The sequence below is a fragment of the Lactuca sativa genome, chromosome 4, assembly GCF_002870075.4.
Source record: "Lactuca sativa cultivar Salinas chromosome 4, Lsat_Salinas_v11, whole genome shotgun sequence".
NCBI classification, from domain to species: domain Eukaryota; kingdom Viridiplantae; phylum Streptophyta; class Magnoliopsida; order Asterales; family Asteraceae; genus Lactuca; species Lactuca sativa.
In genome coordinates, this window is record NC_056626.2 from 719,481 (window position 1) to 726,299 (window position 6,819).

The following is a 6,819-nucleotide window of genomic DNA, read 5'->3' on the forward strand; positions in this document are numbered from 1 at the left end:
TAGTTTTGTATCATTATCCATCATAATACAAATAAATGTTCTACAAACAAATAATAATGATAAACACATTTCATGAAGAGAATCGCTTTAAACACAACGTAGATTTGAATCATGCATCCATTTGTGTTATAAATCAATGTTTTCTTGTATCCTCCTCCCCCCACCCTAAAACATGAAAAATCGAAAATATGGGGGTATGAACTCACCTTGAGTGTGTTTGTTGTTAGATAAAGAGGTGTTGGTGAAGATCTTCAAGCCTAGAACACTTGAAGGTGATTGAAGAACTCTTTAAATATGATATTATCCTATGAGTTTTTACACATGATAGTGTGTGTAAATAAAATGAAACTAGCATGAAAGTGTGTAGAAACACTAGATTAACAAGAAAGACTTACCAAAAATCCTAAGAACCAACTTGGAGGTATTGATCTTGGGAGGATTTGGACTTGTTTCTTGAGAAAAAAGTGAAGAACTTTAAAGATGGTGGTGTTTGGGGGGTTTTGGCCGTAGTTAAAGAGCGAGGGGTGAGGTAATGTTTGCATTGTTGTTTGTTGGATAATAGCCTTGATACATGCTGGATAATATTTTGTGTTGGAAAGGATGAAACCCTCTTGTCATGAAGTCAACTCTTTTTCTCTTTCTTTTCAACCAATAACCTCATAAAGTCACCGAAATCACATGGTGATTTCAGTCTAGTACTACCAAGATCACCTAGTGATTTCGGTTTAGGTACCACCGAGATCACATGGTGATTTCGGTCCAATTACCAACTGAAATCACAATGTTTTGGGTCCTAAGCCGAGAACCCTAAAATCAAGGTATAAGTCACGATTTATGTTCTAACCCGTTGACTTTCACTGACTTGTTTGACTTTTGCTGACCCAAAACTGCCAGTTGTCACACCTTTTATAACATCATGTTACTGATGTGTTTACGTAACACCAATGCACAATCAACTTGTAAATTACAACTCATGTATCTCCATTTCAATAATATAAGATATTATCATATCATAAGTACTCATGATAGAATCCATGAAGTAATTCTCTCAGCATGATTTTATCCAATACTCAAAATCTCCATTTTCTAAGTATCAAGAATATTGTAGCAACCATTGCAATGTCTAATATCCATAGACAATCTACAATTCAATTCATGACAACCTTAATTCACTACTTACTTCCAAAAGTATGAGCGACTGAGGAATTTCGAATAATCAAATCATTCAGGAAGTAAAACATGCAAAATGAAACAAAATAATAAACTAATTAACTTTGGTCTTAAACCTATTGAAAATAAATAAATCTCTATTATTTAATCGCGATAATAATTGCGACTTTATTCATTGTATAATGTTTTGAGTAATCGACTAACCACTTGAATTAAACATTAGTCATGCCATGCTATGAACATGGATACTATGCCTCTCTATGGTCCTTCCTTTGTGAATAGATCAACTAGACATTATTCCAATGATGCTCATTTCACAATTCTAAATACTTATCGCTATCCAAGATGTTATGGAATTCCAACTCATCATGCATTCACCTCCTGTGATATCAAGATTCTAGAGTCTCAAACATTGGTTCTTTGATATTACAGAATATCCCATTGGAACTTTTTTTACTAGAAACAATTCCATGGAATGAAGGTTCTAATTCAAGGTACACTTCTTGAACACTTCTCTTGGATTAAAGTTTCCAACTCACATGTAGTATTTTTCAAGTATCTCCCATTATGGAGACATTTTCATATTTCCATATGACCAGCAATTCTGATCAAGAACCATCTCAATCCAGAATCATGTCACTATGGTCCATCCAAATTAGTATCATACTCTTAATTGTCCACGAACAACCAGTCTTTTGGTGTAACCTTAGAATGTTCTTGATAGTTGTTTAACAACTTTAGTCACACAAAATTCTAGTTCTTTTCTCTCAAAATTCTCTAAAAATTCTAAAAATTAGAATAAGCGAATATTATATCATATGTAATCGATCCTATATCTGAAGCATATGGGACTCGATTCATTATATCTTATATAAGGATCTGATATCTGTTCAATCACTTGTTATAATATTTTCATATATAGAATTTCCTATGTTGAACCATTTCAACATGATCTTCATATATGTCTATGACTAAGTTCTATTAAACCATACAATATAAACCTTTATATTCGAAAAGAAGTATGAATGCCCTCTCCCTTGAGTCAACTATAGCAAAACAATTCCTAAACTTTTCAATTTGCAGATTGAAATCTTTGTTCCTTACAAATAGTATTGTCAACATATTAGTTTTCTCTCAAGGAAGACTCCTTGACGAGCTAAAACAAATATTCAAAAGTTCGTGTGGATTCCCGACCAGAAAACACTTCATAGAATAGGTCTCAGTTTATTTTTTGTTTCTCAATTAACAAAAACATCACAACTCCAATTTTATATGTTATAGAGTAAAAAACATTTTACTCTACATATTTTGAGGTGTTTTCAACCTTCTTGGCTAGAAGAGAGTTTCAAGATACGATTTGTAGTTACCAGAGCATGGCTCTACAACTTGATTTGGAATGAAGTATGACTCAACTCTTGATTGAACTATTTTTCAACAAAATCTGATTCCTCCTCTTAGTCATGCAATTACACTAAGATGTTCTTCGAGGATCAATTGTGACATAAATCCACAATCACTAAGATGATTAAACCATGATACTAAAGCATTCTCCTTTATTCTAAGATTAGAGAATCTTTTATCTTTCTTCCTAATAAATTCTTGTTATTTGTTCTGCTACTCTTTGAATCTTTTCAAAGTTTAGAATGATGTTTAACCTTATAAACACAACCATATTAACTGAAACATCAATAAATCATGACGAATAGAGTTATCGTCCTTTTTGGTGGATCTGAATAGTCTATATCAACATGTACTAGATCTATTAGTCCTTCACTTGACTCACATAAGCATGTGATCAATGAATTATTCATAATTTACACTATACAATACGACTTGTACAACACCAGGTGTCTGTCCAGTTAGTGATGATATTTCTTTTCATTTGGTCAATTATGTAAATACCACAAGCGATATCATATGAATCATATCCACAATTAATATTGCTAATATTAGAAATGTAACCAACACTTTCATAAATGTCATTGCAAGGAAATATAATAAGGCAACCTGATAAACCAAAATTTCACTTTATTGAAAATAAACGAAATTTGGAACTTGTGCTTACAACACATAAAATGAAAACTATGTTTTTAGACGTTTCCGAAGAGTAATAGCAATCTATTAAATTATCCTTACTCTTTAGTAGTAGCTCTAAATTCTAATATTCGAACCATGTGACCAAAGTCCATTTCTCACGAGTAGATTTAGCTCACCTTGCTAAATTTTCCTTCTTTCTCTTAGATCTTTTAATACCATCAAGATATGATCATCTGATATGTGCATATTTAGTTCATATTAAGTATAGATTTTTATTCATTTATTAGCTAAATTATTGCATTTTATGGACAAAAGGTACTTAAAAGTGTTTGAATTATATTTTTAGTCCAAAAATGAAGCTCGGAAGCAGAAGGAAGCAGGAGAAGCAGTTGAGAGATCATGAATGGAATAAAGAAGAAAAACACCAAAAATAACACCTACTTGGCGAGTAGGGTCGACTACTCAGCGAGTCCGATCGAAGAATCGAGAAGATAATGACTCGGGATCCAGGATACTTATCACAATACGGGGACTGAGAGATGGACTCGACGAGTCGCGACCTGACTCGACGAGTCGATTCGTATATATAAAGATAACTCCTCAGAACGATGGATGGGAATTCTGAAACGATTCAGAAGAGTTTAGCTGCGATTGAGAAGGCAGAAAAACCCTAGAAGACGACGAGAGAAGCTAGAATTCAATCCCGAAGAATAATTGAGGCAAAATTTCATCATTCCACTTATTCTTTTGTTTTATCATTATGGTTAAGCAATTTGACTTTGTTTGTTTGCTGTTATTTACTTCAATTATGAGCTAAAACCTTTAGACTTCTGTTTGGGGATACAAAGTTGACAATATGGTTTGATTGATTGGTAGGATTAATTCTTAGTTAGTGAATTTTTGTTATTTTAGCTTGCTAAAGAACCTTGTGTGCGAATAATAATTAATTTTCTGTTAACAGGAAGATAATTGATTAGCATGAACATCTATTGATTATTAACCTCATATGCTATGTGATCACTATGCCATATGTCTAGGATTAATGAATATGAAACTAGAATTAATAAGAAAATTAAGTAAATTCATGTGCAAGCTTGTAAGATGACCATCAGACAAGAAGTTAATTAAAAGAATAAATTAGTTAACTATTGCAAGTTTAACTTAACCCGAATAATTAATCTAGTAAATTTAATTAAATTAGACAACTGGCCACTATTTAAGTTAGTTTATTTGCTAAGGATTAGGGTAGTGAATACGAATCTAATCACTTGAATCGGTAACCAACGAAAGAATTAATCCATTGCACCATTACCTTGAAATCAACCATAGAATCAACTAAGTTGAACTAAACAGAAGTTCCTTTCCAATTATTGAAACTAGTTAAGTCTTTATTTTCTAGTTCTTAAATTAGTAATAGTTAGTAAGTTTCTAGTCTTGTAAAACTAGATAAAAACCCCTACTTATTAATTAACTTAGATAAAATTAGTTTTTTTTATTTTAATTTGTCGTTCCCTGTGATCGATACCCTGCTTATTTAGCTATACCACAATTGATAGGTTCACTACCTTTTGTGTGTTACTTGATAATTAAAAATAGGTTTAAAACTAAGTGAGTTTGCACACATCAAGTTTTTGGCACCGTTGCCGGGGAACGATTCTAAATTAACATTAAATTCTAGTTTAATCGATCCTTTGTGTGGGATTTATCTTACACAAAGTTATTTAAGAAGCAATTCAGTAAGTAGAATTAGTTTTATTAAAATTTCGTTTTTAGAGTAACTAGAAATTTTCTTTTCTGTTTTTGCCTTGAACTCGCCGAGTGCACTCGTGCCGACTCGGCGAGTACATCGTTGTTTCAGTTTTAAATTTTTATTTTATTTTTGTTCTTTTTACGCGTTTTCTGTTTTGTTTAAAGTTGTTTCATGACCCGAGGATCTGATACACCTCTGGTCCCCCCTCTTGAAGACCCGGAATCCGCGCTAAGGAAGAGCAAGGGCAAAGCCGTTGGAGAATCCACTTCGTCAAAGAACTCGCCACTCAAAAACCTCAAGTCCGTTTTCAGCAAGAAGAGGAGCAGCAAATCCGGAGCATCTAGTGCCTCTTTGACTATTGAAGACCGAATTCAAGAAGATATCGAATACGAGACCGAGGAAGAAGAAGAACCCACATTCGAGCACGACTCCGAGTTTGAAGACGATTTAGTCATCACTATGGCTAATATCGATGAAGTCCTCATGGGGGAATGGAAGAAGAGGATGCGCGATGACATCGGCCCAGGACTTGTGCAGCCTGCAATTCCCGTGACCGCCACTTTCGAACTAAAAGGCCATATTCTCGCTCAACTCAAGGAGATTCCTTTTTATGGGAAGGATCATGAAGACACCTACAAGCACTTGGACGAAGTGAATGATGTGGCCGACTACTTCAATGTACCGAATGTCCCCCGCGAGACCCAACTTCTTTACATGCTCCCAGTCACGTTCAAAGGGGCTGCAAAGGATTGGTTAAAGTCACTTCCTCTCGGATCAGTCACCACATGGGCCAAGATGAAAGAGGAGTTCATTGATCACTTTTGTCCGCCCTCCAAAATAGCCAAGCTAAAGAAAGCAATTGCCAACTTCGAGCAACAGCCTGGAGAATCTCTTTATGAAGCATGGGAAAGATACAAGAGTTTGCTTAGAAATTGCCCACATCACGACCTTAATAGCCAACAAGAGGTCTCCATTTTCTACGATGGAGTCAATGTCACCACAAGGCAATTGCTAGATTCTCAAGGTCCGCTCACGAAGAAGGCGCCCCCGGTAATCAAGGAGCTAATTGAAGAATTCTCTAAGCACTCTAGAGAATACCACAATCCAAGAAACAAAGTAAGCCGGGGAGTAGTGAACGCGGCAAATGATAGCACAGCGGCGGTGATAGCTAAGCTTGATAGTCTTGATAGAAGAATGACAAAAATGGATCAAACAATCCATGCTATGAGGGTGGGATGTGAAAATTGTAGAGGGCCCCATCTCACCAAGGATTGTGATGTGGATGAGAATGGAAATAAGAAAGCTCAAGTCTTCTATTCAAGTGGTGATCGATACGACGAAAATTGGCGAAAACCTAAGAAGGAATGGGTCCCATACGAAGAGTATAAGAAGGCTAAGGAGGAAAAATATAAGCAGAAGGAGAGGGGACTATATCAAAGAGAAGAACCGGTAGAAAAGAAAGCTGATTTGTAAGAAATGTTCACTAGATTCATAGCCGCATCCGAAAAGAGACACAATGATCACGATGCTGCAATACATGCGACCAGAGACATGCTAAGGAATCAGCAGGCATCCATCCTCAACATTGAGAAACAGCTGGGACAGCTTGCACACCAAGTGAACGAAAGAAGACCGAGTCAACTTCCAAGTAATACCGAAACCAATCCGAGAATGGAGAATGTGAGTGCAGTGACCTCCAGAAAAGAAGAAATTTTCACAGATGCACAAAGGATCTCCAAGAGGAAGACAGAAAGGGCAGAAGAGTCGACTCTAGCAAAACCCGATCTGACTCGCCGAGTCCCTCTAATGGACTCGACGAGTGCGTGCGTGAATGATAAAACTGTCAGTCCTTTAAAGCCATA

At 35.6% G+C, this 6,819-nt stretch overlaps 1 non-coding gene across 1 annotated transcript; it reads right to left on the reverse strand.

The window, feature by feature from the left end:
* Positions 1-5,800: 5,800 nt before the first annotated feature.
* Positions 5,801-5,907, reverse strand: LOC111920467 (small nucleolar RNA R71). Its single transcript, XR_002859898.2, has one exon. It is a non-coding gene; the product is annotated as a small nucleolar RNA R71 (small nucleolar RNA).
* Positions 5,908-6,819: the final 912 nt, after the last annotated feature.